This window comes from Odocoileus virginianus, chromosome 19 (genome assembly GCF_023699985.2).
Source record: "Odocoileus virginianus isolate 20LAN1187 ecotype Illinois chromosome 19, Ovbor_1.2, whole genome shotgun sequence".
Lineage (NCBI taxonomy): Eukaryota > Metazoa > Chordata > Mammalia > Artiodactyla > Cervidae > Odocoileus > Odocoileus virginianus.
In genome coordinates, this window is record NC_069692.1 from 8,838,185 (window position 1) to 8,859,888 (window position 21,704).

Here is a 21,704-nt window from a genome sequence, read left to right on the forward strand (position 1 = left end):
TTCCAGAAAAACATCTACTTCTGCTTTATTGACTATGGCAAAGCCTTTGACGGCGTGGATCACAACAAACTGTAGAAATCACCACATGGATGGCATCACCTGCTCCACGATCATGAGTTTGTGTAAGCTCCAGCAGTTGGTGATGGACAGGGAAGCCTGGCGTGCTACAGTCCATGGAGCTGCAAAGAGTCAGACATGACTGAGTGACTGAAATGAACTGAACTGCCTGAATTTTAGTTTCTGGGAAAATAGTCGATACTAACTTGTCTCATTTTAGCCTAGTGCTATTGAACAAAGAACTGGTGTAATTAACAGCAAATCAAGTTCCCTTGCATCATAATGCATCATAATGTAAATTACACTTTCAGAAGTGAATTTAAATGTATATCTTTCTCTATATATATAGATTTATAGGTACCATACAAGTATGTAATGGGTCTTAACATTATCCATTTCTTCTATGATAAGTCATAGTTTTGCTTTAAGGATATAATTGGTAAGAATAAAATGTAAATCTTTGGTGCTGGATTTTTAGTCCCTATCGTCATTTCAGCACAGATTCCATCATCTGACTCACATGGTTTCCTCGTTTCGCAAGGATTGTGTTGGAGTCTGTCAGGATGAGAATGAACATCTCTTTCAGCTGATTTGATGATTCTTAACTCTGGCTACTGGTAGCCATGGATGCCATACCATCTTTGTAGATTATGGTGATGGGGGCTATGGATAATGAAAATATCTGGATAATCATTATTGACATTGACAGACATTATCAAACATCATGACCCCACTGACAATCCTGGGAGTCTGTCTGGGTCCATCGCAACCCACAGTGGGATATGAAAGAAACTTAGTGTAACCTTACTCAGATGGCCATTTAATTAAAAAAAATATTGATTTAGAGTGACACTCTTGGAAGTTCCAGGGAAGATTTAAATGCACTGAGGAGTCACTGCCAGCTGAGAAGAGATTATCAGGCAAACAAGTCATTAAAAGTTGGTTCAGAAAGTCAGAAAGATTGACAATGTTCTGGAAGAATCATATATTAGAAGATATTGCTAAACAAGATAGGGAGAGTTGGCGAAGAAATACCAAGATGTGATTTCTCTCTTCAACCCCAAATAAAATTTTGTAAACTACAGAAAGTGAATATGGAGAGTTCCTATCTTAATATTGACAGCTTTATTTGGATTCACTGAAAGGTATACCAACTCCTATACATAAAATTGCATTCAATATTAAAATTACAGTACAGTAAACCATAAAGTTTACCCATGAGACTGCACATGGCAGATTTAGAATGGGTCAGGAAGATATACCACAACTGACAAGGGAAAAAATATGACCTGAATCTGAATTTCCTGCCCATGCAAATATAGGTGCAGTCCACGTCCAGGAAACATCATGGTCTATTTATGATAATAGGAACTTGTAGGTGTCTGGATTCAGGTGAACCTCTCTGATATTTGGCATTAATTTTAGTCCTGGCAGAAAGCTGTATTTTACTTCCTTGCAGAGCTTTCATGAGGAAATTGAAAATATTGATTTGTAGATCACCACACTATAGATCAGTCTCAACACACGGATGCTGTTCTTTGTTTTATTTAAAGAACCTGCATCGGAGATGACTATTTTGCTTTATGTTCAAAAACTCAAGTGGGTGGTTCTCAGACTTCAATATACACATGAATCGCTTGGGTTTTTAGAAAAATGCTGATTCAGAAATAAGCAAGATTCATCTACACGAAGAGAGTCGAAAGACTGGTCATCTTTGCAGGGTAATGACTGTAAGGGACAAGAGAGAACTTTCTGAGATGTGTAAATGTACTGAACACTACACTTCGGAACTATGCACTTTACCAAATATGTCTATTATTCTGCTGTTATTCTTAAAACCAAAAATATAACTCAATTAAAAAATGAAGACACACTTTCAATGCACGGGGCATGGATTTGATCTCTGGTTGGGGAACAAAACTCCCATATGTTGTGTGGTATGGTCAAAAAAGTTTTAAAAAAATGAATCTTGGATCATACGGCAAGAAAAAAAAAAATGCTCTAAGGACTAGACCCATTGTAATAAGCCTGGGTCCACAGTTGGCTGGAATGAACTTGTCAATCAAATATCAGAGATGAGGAACCAGAAAAGCTAGACAAGTTATAACTTTGCTTCTTGTCATTCTGAGTGCCCCTACCCACACCTATTTTTTTTATAGCAAGCAAAATCTCTGCTGGTGCTTTCTTCGGTAATTCAGAAACTATAAATCTCCCCAAAGCACCCAAATTAGTCACATCTTGAAGGTTCTGTCTTTGTGTACCTAAAGGAATAGTAACTGAGGTATAACTCTTAGAGTTACTGGGCCTCAGAAAGATTCGCTTTTTAAGATACCTTATCTCTCTTGTCCACTGACCATGTTAAGACCTGCCGCGAAACAGAAACAGCTCATATTCACTTTCTGACTGAAAAAACTACTGGTTTAGACTTAACCTCAGTAGAACAGAGATACTTTCCCAGCAATTGTTACTTCACTCAATCCTGCCACATAGTTCATAGAACTCTTCAGAGGCTCAAGGACTCTGGGAGTCTATTCCTTGCAGGCATGAGCTCTGTTCAGTCCCCAGAGGATACAGTTTGGATAATTCTTACTGGCAACACTCTCCTCAAGTCTATCACAAATCTTATTGCCCCACCTGTGGAATAAACTTCTGGAGAAAAGCCACTGAAAGTAGTACTACGAGTGACAAATGGAATATCCTCCCAAGGTAAATGGAAACGTGATCAATCACATTGCCACCCTCCTCCCCACCCCGCCTTTGATGAGTTATACACAGTGGAAATCATGTTATGTGTCAAGTCCACCTTGATAAATTCCCTTGTTAACCAGCCGGAGCACCTCCAGCAATGAACAGAGAAGAAAAAGCACATAGAGTGGCCCCAGGACTAACTTTTTAAATTCTCCCATTTATGAGCTCTTTTGCCCACAGATGTTAAACAGTTGCTAATTTCTTCCAGTCTTTAACATGGTTTGGCTCCTAGTTGTAAAACAAAAAGAAAAGATGCCAGTGGAGATAAAATCCCTCTGCACACGAGCACACACATTTTTAAGCAAACGACAGCCAGACTTTGGATGCTTGAGAAATAGCATAGGTTGAATTGAGTCACGGAAAAGGAATCAGTTTTCAGTTATCTGGTTGAGCTCATGTTTGTCTAGTTTCCTCATTCCCAGCCCTAACAGAAACATCAAAGGGACAACAGGATACCAGAAATGAGAACTGCTTCAGAAGAAGATGCTGTCTTTAATTTGCTCATTTATTCAGCAAACATTTATGCAATTGGTCTAGGCTCTGGGGGAGCAACATTGAGCAAGAGACCAAAAGAGGGAAGCCCTCTTCTCAGACTCTGAAATGATTTATGATTCATAATGTGAAAATCACAGTGCTGATGATGAGATGGGTGAAACAATACATAGTTTAAATATATTTTAATGGGAGAGGGGATATAAGAAAATATTTTTCTCAAGCTTTAGAATAGAGATTTTTCTCCTAAATTTTAGATGAAATTAAAGAAATCTCAGGATTGTTAAACTATGTTATTATTAGTAGGATAAACATTGTACTCAGAAGAAGACAGAGGTGACATCTAAACACATGAGAGTCAGTGAATATGAGTGCAGATCTAAGGTATATAGTCACCGGTAGCTTTCCCCAGACCTTCACCAGGAGCAGCTGTTAAACTTTCTCAAACCTAGGTAGGTAGCCATCCAAAAATAGAAAACTGGAGGCTCTTTCCTTCATGTTCACAGTTACCTTTATGATCCTGAAATTCTACTCCTGGGCATATATCCAGAGGAAACTTTAATTCAAAAGTATGCATGCACCCCAGTGTTCACTGTAGCACTATTTAAAATAGCCAAGACATGGAAAAAACCTAAATGTCCAACGACAGATGGGTGAATAAAGACGATGTGGTACGTGTATACAGTGATATGCTACTCACCATAAAAAAGAGTGAAATAACGTCATTTGCAGCAACATGTATGGACCTAGAGATTATCATGCTAAATGAAGTAAGCCAGAAAGAAAAAGACAAATATCATGTGATATCACTTATATGTGGAATCTAATATATGACACAGATCAACTTACCTGCTTGACAGAAACAGGCTCACAGACACAGAGCAAAGACTTGTGGTTTCCAAGGAGAATGGCGGTATGGAGGGATGGATTGGGAGTTTGGGATTAGCAGATAAAAGGCATCAAGTATAGGATGAATAAACAACAAGGTCCTACTGTATAGCACAGGGAACTATATTCAACAGCCTGTAATAAACCATAATGGAAAAGAATATGAGAAAGAACACATATTTATATATATCTGAATCACTCTGTTGTATACCAGAAACTAACACAACATTGTAAATCAACTATACTCCAGTAAATTTAAAAATTCAACCCCTCCGTTACATGATCTATGTATATTTCCATCAAATCAGAAGGTTCTATTTGATAGTTCTGTTTTAGGGAATTAGGGCTCCCTCTAATTTTCCCTTTTTAAGATAGACTGGAATTGTTTACTTAAATTGCATACGTTAAGGTCAGCTTGATGGTATCGGACAAGGTTAGTGCCAAGACATTTCAGGGAAAGTCTTTGGGAGATCTGCAGTGCCAGTAGAAGAAACAGGTTGAGTAAGGCCTGAAGAGTCTCCTTAACTCTTCATATTTTGCTTCCAGTATTACCTCCAAAATGCAATAGTTGATGGTACAGTGCTGGGCTCCACAGAACATCTGACTAGTCCCCCTGGGACTATTTTCTTGTCCCCTAGCAGCTGAAGCAAAGACATATACACAGGCCTTAGAGGTGTGATAGGTATAAAAGTTATAGCTTTTCCATTCCCTGTGGAAAGCCACAGCTGGAAGGAAATTTGGCAATAATCTAATATTTCTAATTTCTAATCCATGTCATGCTTTACAAAATCTGTAACAACAATAATAATTTTTGAGCACTTGCTATGCTCTAGGCTCTTTACTAAGGACTTATTTGGATTATCTCTTTAATCTTTACAACTCTTTAGTTCAGTTCAGTGCAGTTCAGTCGCTCAGTCATGTCCGACTCTTTGTGACCCCATGAATCGCAGCACGCCAGGCCTCCCTGTCCATCACCAACTCCCAGAGCTTACTCAAACTCATGTCCATCGAGTCGGTGATGCCATCCAGCCATCTCATACTCTGTCGTCCCCTTCTCCTCCTGCCCCCAATCCCTCCCAGCATCAGAGTCTTTTCCAGTGAGTCAGCTCTTTGCATGAGGTGGCCAAAGTCTGATAGACTCTTTAGTTAGGCACTATCATTAATCTCATTTTGAAGGGACGTAAATGACACTTACAAGGAGTAAGTAACTTGTCCAAAGTCACATACCTGCTAAGTACCTGGACCAAGATTTAAACCAGAGTTTGACCCCAGAAACTGCACTCCAATCCACAGAACTATGCAGTGTCAGGGCACACAGCTCTAGCAAGGTGGACAGATGTGGCCACATGTCTAGTAATACTATTTTTGTCATCGGTGAAAACATCCTTCAAGAAAAGAACAGAACCAGTCAGCAGAAACTACTTACCAAGCATTCTTTGCATTTCAGAGGTAAGTTGAATGATGTTAGCAGAACAAACACAGATAGCAATGACTATGATTTTAATTCATATCAATTATTGTGTCCTTTATTCTATTTTAATCAAAATTGGAATGCAGTATTTCCCTGAAAGGTGCGTGCATGCTCAGTGGCTCAGTTGTGTCTGACCGTGTCTCTGCAACCCCAAGGACTATAGTACGGTAGGCTTCTCTATCCATGGAATTTTCTAGGCAAGAATACTGGAATGGGTTGCCATTTCTTACTCCAGAGGATCTTTCTGACCCAGAGATTGAACCCATGTCTAGCACTGGCAGGCAGATTCTCTACCGCTGTGCCACCTGGGAAGCCCACCATCAAAGGTAGGTCCCAGGAACATACCTATCTAGGAAAAGTCATTCTGTGTTTTATCTTTCCTCTTCTTAAACAAAAGACAGGTCTGAGAAAAAAATGTCACAATACAAAGCCTAACAAATCTCAGAAAATCGACAAAGAATAAGTAGGGCAAAAATTTGCAATATCTCTTAGACATACTCCGCAACACATTTATATATGCAATTTGCAGCTCAAACTGAAATCACCAATTTGGTACTTACAAATGTGTAAACACATTTGCACAGAATTTGGTATATTTTATTTTTTACTACGTGCCATATATGTAAATAAAATTACTCAACACAGAATTTCTATTTATCAATATCTGAGTCAGAAAATAAACAATCAAGAGATACATGAACCCGTAAGAATGAAATGACAGACAAGGCACTGAAATTGCTTATTTCTTGAAATTGTTTATGTGTACTTGTCATTGATTCTTATTCTGTTTGGCCCACGCACATTTAATAGGTTTAAACAGAAACCTATCTTGACTTCTAAACTGATGATTCAACATACGTTTTTTTCTTTTTATAAACTTTTCAGTTGGTGTTAGTAGCATGTGGTGGTTTAATCGCTAAGTTGCGTCTGACTCTTAGAATCCCATGGACTGCCAGGCTCCTCTGTCCAAGGGATTTTCCAGACAAGAATACTGGAGTTGGTTGCCATTTCCTTCTCCAGGGAAATCTTCCTGACCCAGGGATTGAACCTGGGCCTCCTGCATTGCAGGTAGATTCTTTACTGCTGGGCCACCAGAAAAACCCGTTAGTTTCATGCACATAGTTTAAAAATTCCTTATAAAAAGCCTCAAAATCCTTATAATGGCAAAGCAATAATCTCAGGTTCTACATTCTCCTCATTTCCCAATGCAGATGCCTAGGGACAACTACCTGCAATTTTTTTACTTCTTCTGGCTGTTACTCCCAAAACTCCAAGGAATAGTTTATTTGGCTGTTCCTTGATTGACCAATTTCTTAAAAAAAGCAAATGTTTATTTATTTGCCTGCACCAGGGCTAAGTTGCAGCATGTGAACTCTTTGCTGTGGCATCTAGTTCCCTCCCCAAGAATCAAACCAGGGCACCTGTGTTGGGAGTGCAGAGTTTTAGCTACTGGACCACCAGGGAAGTCTTGATCTATCAACTTTAATTATCAACTGTTCATTTACTCATTATGTCAGATGAGGGTGTGTTTCTCTTATACATACACACATGCACACCTCTCCTACTGCTATCCTCCCAGATTCATCATTGTTGTTCAGTCACTCTGTCGTGTCTGACTCTTTGTGACTCCATGAACTATATAGCATGCCAGGCTTCCCTGTCCTTCACTATCTCCTGGAGTTTGCCCAAACTCATGTCCATTGAGTCGGTGATGCCATCCAAACACCTCATCTTCTGTCACCCCCTTCTCCTCCTGCCCTCAGTCTTTCCCAGCATCAAGGTCTTTTCTGGTCACTACCCTGCTCCTGCCTCCACCATGATCTCCACAAAACTAATTATATCACAGCTTTAAAATTAAATTGGTAATATATGTATTATTTACTGGAAGGCTAAGAAGTATACTTTGATTATATTTCCTTTCTCATTAACCTTTAAAAAAAAAAAACTATTGTTTTCTTCTCTTTAACATACTTGCTTGTTTTCCTGTGTTCAAAGTTTCAGCAGAGACCTATCAGGTTGTGTCACACCCCTACATTTTGTTGCCAGAGGCCTTTTCCTCCTGCTCCAAGTTGGACGGGTTATGCTCATGGCTTGCTGCACAACTGTCTTCCCTGATTTTATTTTAGTTTTTGGCTGCACTGTGGAGCTTGTGCGATCTTAGTTACTGACCAGCAATCGAACTCATGCCCTCTGCAGTGAAAGCACGGAGTCCTAACTGCCAGGGAATTCCCAGAACCTCACTTTTTAGATTTGCCTTTCCCTCTAATTTCATATTTCTCTTGGTTTATATCCTTGTTTTTGGAGGAATCCTCAAATTAACTTCCTAAGAAAGATAATGTGGGACTTTAAGTTTTGCACTTTTGCATGACTGCCATCTAAGAAAAAATTCGAGGACTTTCCCCATGTTCCAGTTAAGATTTCCACTGCAGGGGGCACAGATTCTGTCCCTGGTTGGGGAATGAAGACCTCACATGCCACATGGTGCAGCCAAAAAAAAAAAAAAAATTATACAAGTGGCTGAGTATAGAATTTTAAGATATTAATATAAAATAATTTTTTCTCAAACACTTGAGCGTCTAGTAATGATGTTAGAAAGTCCACTGCCATTTTGGATTTTCACTTTTTTTAAAGTAATCTGTGCTTTCTCTCTAGAGATGGTTGGATCATTCCAGAATTTCTGAAATTTACAATTATGTTCCTTGGTAGAGATGTTTGCTCATTCAAAGACATGAAAAATCAATGGGCCCTTTAAATCTGGACACTCATGTTTTCCTTGACTCTGGAAAAGTTTTATCTATTTTTAGATTATTCCTTCATCTCTGGGCCTTCTAGATTGATCTTTGTTCTTTCAGCTTTTCTTTGTATTCTGTCTCTTTTTTGCTTTGTTCTGGGTTCTGGGTGATTTTCTTGTCACTGTCTCTCAAGTTGTCTTTGAATTTAATACTTTGTCCATCTCGTTTTTAATTCCCAAGAATGTTTTCTTGTTTGCAGTTGTTCCTTTTTTAACTATTCTGATTCCATTTTATGGATGCAATATCTTCTTTTGTATCTCAAAGGATAGTGGTTGGAGGTTTTTTTCTCTTCTTTTTTAAAACATCTTTTCTGATATGTGAACTGTATATTCTCCTAGGTCTTGTTTCTTCCCCTGCTTTTCTGCTTGTTTTCCATATTGTTCTCATTGGAGGCTTTTCTCAATTGTTTGCATTTTTGTTGATTCTTCATATTTAAACGTGAGTCACTAAAACCCACTTTTGTTGTTAACAGCCAGGCATTGTTTTAGGTGGCTCACACAGAGAGCTAGTCATCCCTTTCATTACAGGATGCTAAAATGTTTTGTCTCTGGACCACCTCCAAATAAAAGACATTCAGTCTTCTGCTTGGGAGTTCAATTCCAAGGCACAGATAATCTCCATTTTACAAGATCTGTCCAATTGTTCCAAACACATTCTTCCAAGTGACCCCTTCTTTCCAGTCTGAGGCCTCACTCCCTTCCATTTCAACTCCACTCTGGAACCTCTCATGTTCTAGGAGGCAAATTTGCCCCTTCTTAGTCATTTTCTCGGAGAAGGCAATGGCACCCCACTCCAGTACTCTTGCCTGGGAAATCCCACGGACGGAGGAGCCTGCTGGCTACAGTCCATGGGGTTGCTAAGAGTCGGACACGACTGAGTGGCTTCACTTTCACTTTTCACTTTCATGCACTGGAGAAGGAAATGGCAACCCACTCCAGTGCTCTTGCCTGGAGAATCCCAGGGACAGGAGCCTGGTGGGCTGCCGTCTATGGGGTTGCAGAGTCGGACACGACTGAAGCGACTTAGCAGCAGCAGCAGTCATTTTCTTCTACATTCGTTAGGGTTTCTGCTTCCTCTGCCCTGTTTCATCAGCAACCATTACTACTCCTTTTGTTCCCCAGAAAACTCATTGAAATCCTTGGTTCATGAAAGATGGTAACTCCATCATTCTTTTTATATCTGTAGTTTCTAGAGAATTTTCCCCCCTTTCCTAACACTATAATATAGTCTCTGGAGAGAGGACACAATTGTGTGGTCAGCCTATCATTTTTAATTGTAAATCAGTCTAATATTTTCCAATGATACCTATCATACTAGTTTAAAGAATCAGTCTGTTTATTAAATGCCCCCTATATTTTAGCTGAAAGTTTTCTTTTACATGGCTAGACATTAGAAATATGAGCTTTACCAGGACATGGAAGCAACCTAAACGTCCAGCAACAGAGGAATGGATAAAGAAGATGTGATCCATATACACAATGGGCTATTACTCAGCCATAAAAAGGAATAAAATTGGGTCATTTTTAGAGATGTAGATAGACCTAGAGTCTGTCTTACAGAGTGAAGTAAGTCAGAAAGAGAAACACAAGTATTGTATATTAACACATGTATGTGGAATCTAGAAAAATGGTACAGATGATCCTATTTGCAAAGCAGAAATAGACACAAATGTACAGAGCAAATAAATGGGTACCAAGAGGGGGAGGAATTGGGAGATTGGGACTGACACATATACACTGTTGATACTGTGTATAAAACAGATAACTAATGAGAACATACTGTATAACACAGGGGACTCTACTTAATACACTGTGGTGACCTGAACAGGAAGGAAGTCCAAACGACAGGGGACACGTGTACATGCATGGCTGATTCATCTTGCAGAAACTAATAGAACATTGTAAAGCAACTATGAAAGTGAAAGTCGCTCAGTTGTGTCCGACTCTTTGCCACCCCATGGACTATACAGCCCATGGAATTCTCCAGGCTGGAATACTGGAGCAGGTAGCCTTTCCCTTCTCCAGGGGATCTTCCCAAACCAGGGATCGAATCCAGGTCTCCCGCACTGTAGGCGGATTCTTTACTGGCTGAGTCAGAAGGGAAGTCCAAGAATACTGGAGTGAGTAGCCTATCCCTTCTCCAGTGTATCTTTCTGAGCAAGGAATCGAACCGGGGTCTCCTGCATTGCTGGCAGATTCTTTACCAACTGAGCAAAGCAACTGTACTCCAATAAAAAATAATTTAAAGAAAAAAGAAACATTATGGGCTTTAAAATCAGCCAATATCGGAACCCTGTTTTTGCTACTATGACATTGGAAAAGTCAATCCCTTTAAGCTTCAGCCTTGTAGTAAGAATAATAGTGTTTATCTTGAAGACCTCTTGTGAGAGTTAAATGAAATACAAAGAACACAGAACAGTGGCTGACACATAGTAGGATCTTACTGTCTTTATTATATTTACATGTAGGTGGTTTGCTACTCTGAACAAATTACTTGAACTCAAATCTCAAATAATCAGACTCCTCAACTCAGGTGTCACTTTTTAAGGGAAAACCCTCTGATTGAAGACCAGGACAGAGGAGCTTCTTTATCTCCTTGCAACAGTCTGTTCATTATCTATTACCACACCTGTCACACTCTGGTGGATTTGCTTGCTGAATATCTGGTCTGTATTGTTCTTCTGTCTCTCCAATGCCAAGCACTATGTCTGGTACAGAGTTGGTCCTTAATAAACACAAGTTGAATGAATATCCACTGCACTTTTAGAAAGCTGGCTGTATTGGACAATTTTTTTTAAAAAGTTGTAAAATGCATTCTGTGTTTGAAGTTTCTTCAGTAAAGATGCAAGATGACTTTTCTTATGCTGCTATTTAGAAAGACTATGGAATAGTCATTATGTATCCAATGTGCACAAACTTTAGAGGAACATAAATACTGGATAACCAACCAGGATCCTGTATGAAAATCAAATCCAGTTAAAACCATCAACCCTTCCTTTCCCTCCTTCTCCACCCTCCATAATGGAGCACTGGAGCTTTATACCTAAAGGAAAGGCAACAGTTCATTCAGAAATTGGTATTGCTTTTGGTTTTGCCATTGTTTCAATGTCAAGCTTCTACTTAATTGCTCTTTGAATTTAAATAATTCCTCAGTCCAAAAAAAGAAAAAGAAGAAACAGTCTCTGGATGGTTTCAATTTGGTTGCAATGCCTGAGGCTATAAATAGATCCAACAAATGTACTTCCATTTCTCCTTTTGGGAATGCGTTCTTCCTTAACCACACCATTTGGATAGGGGTCCCATCACCAACTAAAGAGCTACAGCCTTAACAAAAATTGTAAGTAACATTAATGTTTAATGGTTCATTTTCAAAAATAGATGCTAACTTAAGAATGAGGAGCTACAAATAGCTAGCTTGAATAATGACTTATCGCTGATGTAGCAATCATAGAATTACATAACTGAAAAGTCTAGGCAAACAAAGGATGGTGGGATGTTTAGGGTTTTGCACAGGCTCATTCTATCGGTGAATTCAAAACATAAGGACAGGGAAGAAGTGTGTGAGAAAGGGGGAAACAAGGTCTTAGGGAAGGGCCAGCCCATAAAGAGGAAGGGAATAAACTTATGCAACATCCGGGAAGACTGTTCACCCCGTAGTACTCAGCCAATGATAAACTGAGAGAGGGACTTGCATGCGACGGATAACTTGCTTGGTGTAATGACTCTGGGTGCATCTGCTCACCTGACACCCTATCTTGCAAGATTGTCATTGAAAGTCCCGTTTTTGCTGTGCTGTGTGTTTTCCAAGTCCATCTTGGTTTTGGGCTGGTGAGCATATCTCTCACAGAAATGACCTATTAGGAAAGTCACCTGCCTATTTAATTTACTTACTGGATTGTTCTGGACACTCCCTTCTGTTCCAGGAGTGATTAGGGGAAATGGTATCCCTTGGCTGCTTCTGTCTTTGAAGGATAGAAGATACTTGCTGGTCCTGAGTTAACTCCTAAACTACCCATAAGATGTAATATCTTGGATGATCAATCTATCTCAACCTATTAGTCATTACAGAGCCACGATTGCGGTTTATAGCAAGACTGAAAACCAGTCTTTATCCAATAGAATCATTGGGGTGGGAATTCTGTTGTTGATGCTACTGTTACTGCCTTTGGTATTTAACACTTAAAGCAGTCTTAGTGATCATCATCCTAAAAATTTCATTTTACAGATGAAGAATCTGTAAAATTTGGAATCTGATTTCCAAAGAGTTTAAGACTCAGCCAATTTCAAATCCATATAATAATGGGAACCAAAAAAAATCTCACTAAACTCAGAAATCCTGACATCTTATAAATACATAAAACTTCATTGTTTTATTATTAAATGAAGATGTTATCTTCATTGTGGTTTTTTGGCCATGAGGCATGTGGACTCTCAGCTCCCTGACCAGGGATTGAATCCCCTGCATGGAATCCCCTTCATTGGAAGGTGAAGTCTTAACCACTGGACCACCAGGGAAGTCCCTGGGGAATATTGTCTTTGAAAATAAATGATCAAAGTACGCAAAACTTAATGCATCAGTTTAGACCCCAGTTAAAATATTTGCTTTCAACTTGTTTATATATTCTGATGGGAATCATTTGCATGCAAAAATTCTTGCCTTGGTTTGCAGTTGAAGATACATCTGTCACGTAGGGAGAGTGAAAAGAATAAAGAGTTATAGCCAAACAGCTTTTCTTCAGAGGATGTCTCTGCTCTTCTGTCTCTGTGTTTCAATATACAGAGGCAGCAACAGTACATAGAGCAAGTCCACTTCCGGATTGGAAAGAGGGGAGGAGGTGCTATGTTGTGAATTACATTTTACTCATAGTCTTATCATTCACAGCTTGGAGAGAGATTTTGGATAGGCAATGGCCTATTGACTCCTACCATCCATCATATGACATCAAAGCACAATTTGTAATCCAGTCACCAATACAGTCATTGTTTGCAGCTCAAATATGAGCTATAAGGTGGTTCCGAATTAAACTTACATTTCCTTAGTTGACTAGAATCATTTTGACATTACCAGAAGCAAGAGCCTGAACATCACTTACTAGTATGATCTGTAACTTTCTTAAAGTTTTAATCAAGGGCTTATCTATGATCAGAATTTTTACATAATCATAGTTTTTAGGAAAATGGTGATTCTTACTTAACCTGATGAGTGGTTCTCTTCATAAGAAAGCTAAACACAGTATGAAAGGGTCTTCGCTTGTGAACAGCTGTTGCAGAATATGATCCCCGAGGTGGCAGAAAATCAATCATTTCATAAGTACGCCAATTTGTACAGTGATTAGGTTACCAAGATGGACCTAAGTGTTCATTTTTCAGTGGGACTGACGTGCTAATGCTGAGTAATAAAGTTTCCAACTAGGTAGAATCTTATCTTAGAGCTAATCTTTTTGGGTTTTTAAGGAAGTTGAACATAATTAAAATCTTGCAATTTTCACTTTTGAAGTTCCATAAAACATGTACATACCCCCCCCCCCTTTTTTTAAAATGAATGCACAGGAACATTTTATCTTATCCTAGATGAGTTAAACTTTATACCTGATACTCAGCTCTGAAATTCTTCCTTTTTAAGGGATTGTTTCAGTGAGGCTGCTGTTGGTTGCAAATAACAAAATTCAATGATAGAAGCTTAAATAATTAGAGCAATTTACTGATGAAGAAACAGAAAAGTCCAGAGGTAGGGTGGAGTGCAGCTACAGCCCAGCCAGGACTCAGCCCATTTTTCACAGTTTGCTCAGCTCTGCCCTGCTCCATGCTGGTGGCTTCTGTGGTTTTCATACGGCTTCTAACAGCGTCTTTCATGCTTCATATTATTAATAGCTGTGGGTTGTGGGCTCAGGCTTTCCTGGTGGCTCAGCTGGTAAAGAAGCTGCCTGCAATGCGGGAGACCTGGGTTTGATCTCTGGGTTAGGAAGATCCCCTGCTGAAAGAAAAGGCTACCCACTCCAGTATTCTGGCCTGGAGAACTCCATGGACTGTATAATCCATGGGCTGCCAAGAGTCGGACACAACTGAGTGACTTTCACTTTCACTTCTGGGCTCAAGGGGCAGGAAAACTGGGGAAGTAAGAATTTCTCTTCACAATCAAATACAAGTTCTGACCTTTGGTTTAATTGGACTATCCTTTATCAATCACACTGGCCAAGGCCATTCTCTGGCTAGATAAGGCTATCAGGAATCAACTTAACAAGGGGGAGTGGAGAGATCAATTAGGTCTAAACTCAGCCACAAAATCAGTGAAAATGTAGTCTAGATGTTGTTGAGACAACATCAATGTTCCCTACCTTGAGCAAGTAGGGAATGAATTGTATATAATTTGCATTCTAAAATCTGAGTGCTGGAAAGATAGAATTATCATATAAAAGGATAATTTTCAATGTTTATTCTGCATCACCATATTGAGAAAAGATATTATCATGCATCATCCCACATGCCTGGGTACATTTATATGAAATTTTGTTCCTTTTTGCTTCAACTCTCTCTCTTCCCACTATAGAAAGAAGGTTGAAATAATGAGAGAAAAGCTCTGTTTCATTTTGTTATTAAAGGATCTGATTCAACTGACTAGAATATAGCAGTGACAACACACCTGGTTGAGAAGCTTTAGATTTTAGATGGAGTGGCATCTACTAGCTATATGTGGTATGAATAATTGCTATATTAGATATGGACTATATTAAAAGAGAAATACAGAGTTCTGTTTTAACGAAAAAGTTTTGCTAGTGTTATCAGCCAGTTCTCAAGAAAAATAGAACTAGCAGTATATATATGGGCTTCCCCAGTGGCTCAGTAGTAAAGAATCCTCCACATGCAGGAGATGTAGAAGCATGGTTCAATCCTTGGGTCGAAAAAATTTCCTGGAGGAGGTGATGGCAACCCGTTCCCGTAGTCTTGCTGGAAAATTCCATGGACAGAGGAGCCCAGCAGGCTATAGTCCATGGGGTCACAAAGAGTTGGACCTGACTTAGTGACTAAACAACTATACATATATATATATATGGAGAACTCTTTATAAGGTCATACAGCTCAGCAGACTGAGAAGACCAACAATCTGCTATCTCCAAGCTTGAGACCCAGGAAAGCCAATGTTATAGATGCCAGTGTGAGTCTGAAAACCTGAGCTCCAAGACTGGGGAGGGCAGGAGATCAACGCCCCAGTTAGGCAGTGATTTCAATCGTCGTCTGGCTTTTCCCTCTACTCTGCTCCTCAATAGATTGGAGGACGCCTACCTCTTTGGGGGAAGGCCTCTAAGGTATGCAGTCCAGCGATTCAGAAGTAATGTTTCACCAGACATCTGGACATCCTTTGGATGATTCAGGTTGACACAAAGGACCATCACAGCTAGGCATTACATAGCATTATGAAAACAGCACTGCATGTGTTTCCATCAAGGGGGTGAGCAAGGACTGGGAAAGTCCCTTCACCTCTCTGAGTTTAAGGGGCATAAAAATACTTAACCTACCTACTGTGTAAGAAGTTGTTGAGAGTTGAAAAGAGATCACTTACAAGGACATATTTTGTAATACTGTGGAGTGCCAGAATATTAATTGGAAGTTAAATATTATTAGTGACAGAAAGTTCCTCTATAGATTAGAAGCTCCCAGAGGACAGGATTCTGTTTTTTTTTTTTTTTTTTAATCTACAGTCCTTCACTGTGTTTGTCTACCAGCAACTCTTTTTAAGTAAATAAAGAATGACATGAAAATAAAGACAATAATGCTGATCATGCTAATTAGGAAAAATATCTGTGGTACTAGAGAAAATGAGTTCATCTGAGGAAAAAAATGATGATACTGGGTAAAAGTTAAGAAAATATATGGAAAAATGGGGTTCCTGAATTGGAGCTAGTAACCTAACATCGAAATATTTGAGGGCTTTCTTGGTGGTTCAGATGGTAAAGAATCCACCTGCAATGCAGGAGACCCAGGTTCAATCCCTGGGTCGGGAAGATCCCCCAGAGAACATCAATATATTTAGTCTAGTCCAAATTCCATCTTGCGATTGGGCTATTCACTGTTTCATTAAAAGTTTGCAGTTAAGACTGTTATAAGATTTTGCCCCTTTGGGAAATCATCCCTAACTTTTAAAGGACATTCAAGGGAAATGGGATTGCTTTAAAGCTGAATTTGCTGGGAGGCATCTATATCATTTAGTAAAAATATACCTGCACTTCCACATTCTGTTTGTGGCCAAGGCATCCATGCAACTGAAGAAATTCTTACAAACCTCAGAAAGAGAAATACAAATCTTTGCTACTTCATGTATGCTCTGTAGTCCTATAAAAACCAATGATACTCTTCACAGAAACCATGTTTTAGGTGCATGTGTTTTCACTCTAAAACTTTCTATAACTAAAGGCAATTAGTTTGCACATGTCCTCACTTTACCGCCATTTTCCAACACTAAAATTTAGCTAGGATATATACAGAATGCACAATTAGACACAATTCCTGCTGAGTCAAGGGGTGGGGGGAGTTTTCTCCACAAAACTCAGCAAAGCACCTTTTGTGAACTGCAATAGACAATCCACAAATTTCAGCCACAAATCCTACAAACTGTACCATTGGGAAGCAGCGCTTTAACTGATAGTCTGGTATTTCCAAAAGATAATGTCACCATGACATTTTCAGTCTTTTAATATCCCTTTATTGAGTCCCTTTTGTATCATCCTAGAGCTGGAGCCACTTGAGCTAGAAGAGCTGAAATGCATTTTTGTTGTTTGCCAGGCTGTTTTGACTCACCAGCTGGGCCATCACGGTGTAAACTCCCAAGTTCTTAGAGGGAGGCATCTTACTGTCCTTCCCTCTAGAACAAAGATGCTGCTTGTGAAATAAGAAAATGTTCTTTCTACCATGGTTCCCTCTTCAGTAAAGAAATGTCTACTTATTGAATCAAGCTGTCATGCTGATTCTGTGTTTCCCTAGAAGTAACAGAGCGCAGCAATTACCCTCAAGTCTACTGGATCAGATGGGTATTCTTGGCCAAACTGTGTGTGTGTGTGTGTGTGTGTGTGTGTGCATGCGCACTCATGCACGCACATGAGTATCTGGAAGGTTTGTATAAAAATATGTATACAATATATAAGGTAATCTAACTAGTTCATTATATACAGACTATGTTCAAAACTGAAAATCATCTGTGTCCAGGAAAGAAAACCATCAAACAAAAGATAAACATTCTAAAAGGTCATTTTCTTCCATTCATCATGACAGTAGTGATTTCTATGGCTCGTGACCTCTGATTTCAATGTCACAACCATCCCTTTGTTTCAGTTCTCTTAATTGTACGCTTCCCTTTTTTGATGGATAGATAGACAGATAGACAGATATTGCATTAGTCGGGGTTATCTGGAGAAACAGAATTAATAGGGTGTAATATGGAAAGTTTTTTTTTTTAAGTCTCTGATAAAGAGACTAATATTTTTTGTTTTATCCCTTGCCTAAAATATTCTTCCCATTATTTAAAGTAAATCACTACATTTATGAAAAATTTGGAATAGACAAAAAAGAATAAGGGGAAAATCACAGTCACACAAAATGGTAACTAATTAAAAACAACAACAAATTATTTTCTCACTTAACCCTGGAAGTGGTTAGGGAAAGCCTGAGTGGTAAATTGATATCTGAGTGAATCATAGATATACTTGGGAAAATTTTTGGTGGAAGGGGCAGAGAGGATAAAAGAAACCCCACACGCCTCAATGTAAGAGTCTTGAGGATGGAAATCCAGTACCTTGAGTTTTGAAAAATGGTAACAATGCAAATACAGTCTTGATAAGTTTGTGAAACTATGAAATGAGTTATTTCTTTCTTCCCTGACATCTGCCTCCAGCAAACCACGTGCACTGACCTACGAAAGGAAAGTGTGTCAGTTGCAAGCAGAACACACACAGGAGAGAGAGCTCGCTGGGCCCTAGGCTGCTTATATTATCAAAATCAAATGTTGACTTTTCAAGCATTAAGGATTAATTTTGCAATTGAATCAATATTAAAGCAGGTGGGTACCTCGATGAAATCTCTTCTATCCAGCGCTCACATTTCATGGTGTAGTCTAAATAGGATTTGATGCTTCCTGTACAAACGTTTGAACTCCATGAATGGAACAGGCGTACCAAGGCTAAGTAGCACCAAATCTGGCATTTTAACATCTTGATGTGAAAAGACAGCAGGGGTGAGTCAAACAGAGAATCCACAAAATCAGAAAAGCCAGCACAAGGTCTGCCTGTGAGTTGTAAATGGAAATGCAGCATCCATGACCAGCACATTGGCCCGTACAAAACCAATATGTCTAGGTAGGTAATATGTAATATGTCTGTTTTTTCCTAAATAAGCTTTTGATTTGGATCTACCATTGACTAAAACTCACAGGACACAAAAATTTGATTTTTGCTACTTTGGCAGAATATAAACTAGTGGCTTTGATATGGCAATTAGTTGGTGTGCTTTTCCTGTCTTTGAAGGGTTTCAAGTTTAAGCTGTCTTTGTCCTCTGTGAAAAGGGGAATATCCTTTAGACTGACTAAAGCTCTGGGTTTGATGGTAAGAAGCATTCATTTTTTATTTTATTTTTTCCTGTACAGAGGACTTTAAAGAAAAATGGTATGTATCTACAGACAAAATTTTGGTTTCTTAAAAACCTTTTTATTTTGTATTGAGGTGTAACAGATTTAATCAACAACGTTGTGATGGTTTCAGGGAACAGTGAAGGGACTCAGCCATACATATACATATATCCATTCTCTCCCAAACTCCCCTCCCATCTAGGCTGCCTCATACGCTGAGCAGAGTTCCCTGTGCTATACAGTAGGTCTTTGTTGGTAATCCATTTTAAATACAGCAGTGTGTACATGTCCATCTCCAAATCCCTAACTATTCCTTCCCTCCATCCTTACTGCTCCCCCCACCACGCAGCCATAAGATGGTTCCGAAAGTCTGTAAGTTCATTTGTATCATTTCTTTCCAGATTCCACATATAAGGGGTGTCATATGATATTTCTCTTTCTCTAGACAAAATGTTTCTAAAGGTAGACAGGAAAGTGGAAGGTTCCTTCCAGGATGGAAAATATTCCCTTGGGCTGGGGTGCTGTAGTAGGAGAAGGAGGGAGCTGGGCCATGCTAGGGAAGAAAGGCCTTGTAGATGGGTAACTACTAGGTGTAATGCTTCATGGGCAACAATGTGGAGCCTCCTGCACCCCAAAGATGGCAGGAAGCCACAAAGGACACGCTGAGGAGCAGTGCTCAAAGGCTCCCAAAGGGGAAGCAGGCAGTCGTCATCCTTAGCACCGCTTCATTTTTGCAAGCACAGCAATCATTCTCACAGGCACGGACAGCGTGTGCTTAGGGACCTCGTCTGCTCTTCCCTTAGTGTGTGTGCCATCACCTCGCACCTCTGTGGAGGTTGCCTACCAGTCCTGATGCCTTCTGTGCCCCTGGACCTTATGAGGCCACACGCTGAGGACACAGCTTCCCTCTCAGCATCTCAGGGCACCCACACAACCACAAGAGTTTGCATGGGGCATCTCCAGACCCGATGAAGTAGGACAAAGATTAATGATACCGCCTCTGAATGTAACTTACTTAGGAACTTATCTTTGTCCCGTGTAAACAAGGATAAATTGTTTAATCAGTCTTGGCACGTAGCACTCTGCAAAAACTGGAAACTTTGTGCTATACTTCCCTCACAGGAAGGGTTTTAGTAATTATTCTCACTGAACCCTTAAACAGAACATTGCAATATTTGATATCCAGAGTCTTGAAAAGAACCACTTACTTTGCCTGCAAAATTGTTTCTTTTAAGTGATACAAATGAACTCATTTACAAAACAGGCACAGATTCACCGACTTAGAAAATAAATTTATGGTTACCAGAGGTGGAGGGTGGAGGGAGGGATAAATTAGGAGGTTGGGATTAATACATACATACTACTATATTTAAAAGAGATAACCAACAAGGAGCTACTTTATAGAACAGGGAATTCTGTTCAATATTTTGCAATGAACTAAATGGGAAAAGTATTTGAAAAAGAATTCTTTTTTTTTAAACACATGTACAACTATGGGTATATTGTTCATACATATGTACAACTGAATCACTTTGCTGTATGCCTGAAACTAAGACAATATTATTAATCAACTACACTCCAATATAACATATAAATTAAAAAAAAAATTTTAAATAGGATACAGCTTCTGCTAATTTCTCTCTGTTCAATTAGCAGGAAACCCAAACTGTGGGAGATAGGTCTCCTGGAACAGTTCAGTTCAGTTCAGTTCAGTCGCTCAGTTGTGTCTGACTCTTAGTGACTGCATGGACCGCAGCATGCCAGGCCTCCCTGTCCATCACCAACTCCTGGAGTCCACCCAAACTCATGTCCCTGAGTCAGTGATGCCACCCAATCATCTTCATCTTCTGTTGTCCCCTTCTCCTCCCGCCTTCAATCTTTCCCAGCATCAGGGTCTTTCCAAATGAGTCAGCTCTTTGCATCAGGTGGCCAAAATATTGGAGTTTCAGCTTCAACATCAGTCCTTCCAATGAACACCCAGGACTGATCTCCTTTAGGATGGACTGGTTGGATCTTCTTGCAGTCCAAGGGACTCTCAAGAGTCTTCTCCAACACCACAGTTCAAAACATCAATTCTTCTGTGCTCAGCCTCTTTTATAGCCCAACTCCCACATCCATACATGACCACTGGAAAAACCACAGCCTTGACTAGATGGACCTCTGTTGGCAAAGTAATGTCTCTGCTTTTTAATATCCTGTCTAGGCTGGTCATAACTTCTCTTCCAAGGAGTAAGTGTCTTTTAATTTCATGGCTGCAGTGATTTTGGAGCCCCCAAAATAAAGTCAGCCACTGTTTCCCCATCTATTTGCCATGAGGTGATGGGACCAGATGCCATGATGTTAGTTTTCTGAATGTTGAGTTTTAAGCCAACTTTTTCACTTTCCTCTTTCACTTTCATCAAGAAGCTCTTTAGTTCTTCTTCACTTTCTGCCATAAGGGTGGTGTCATCTGCATATCTGATGTTACTATATTTCTCCCAGCAATCTTGATTCCAGCTTGTGCTTCATCCAGCCCAGGGTTTCTCATGCTGTACTCTGCACATAAGTTACATAAGCAGGGTGATAATATACAGCCTTGACGTACTCCTTTTCCTATTTGTTAACTGTTGTAAAATAGTATCACTATTTTGATGATTTCCCTAAGA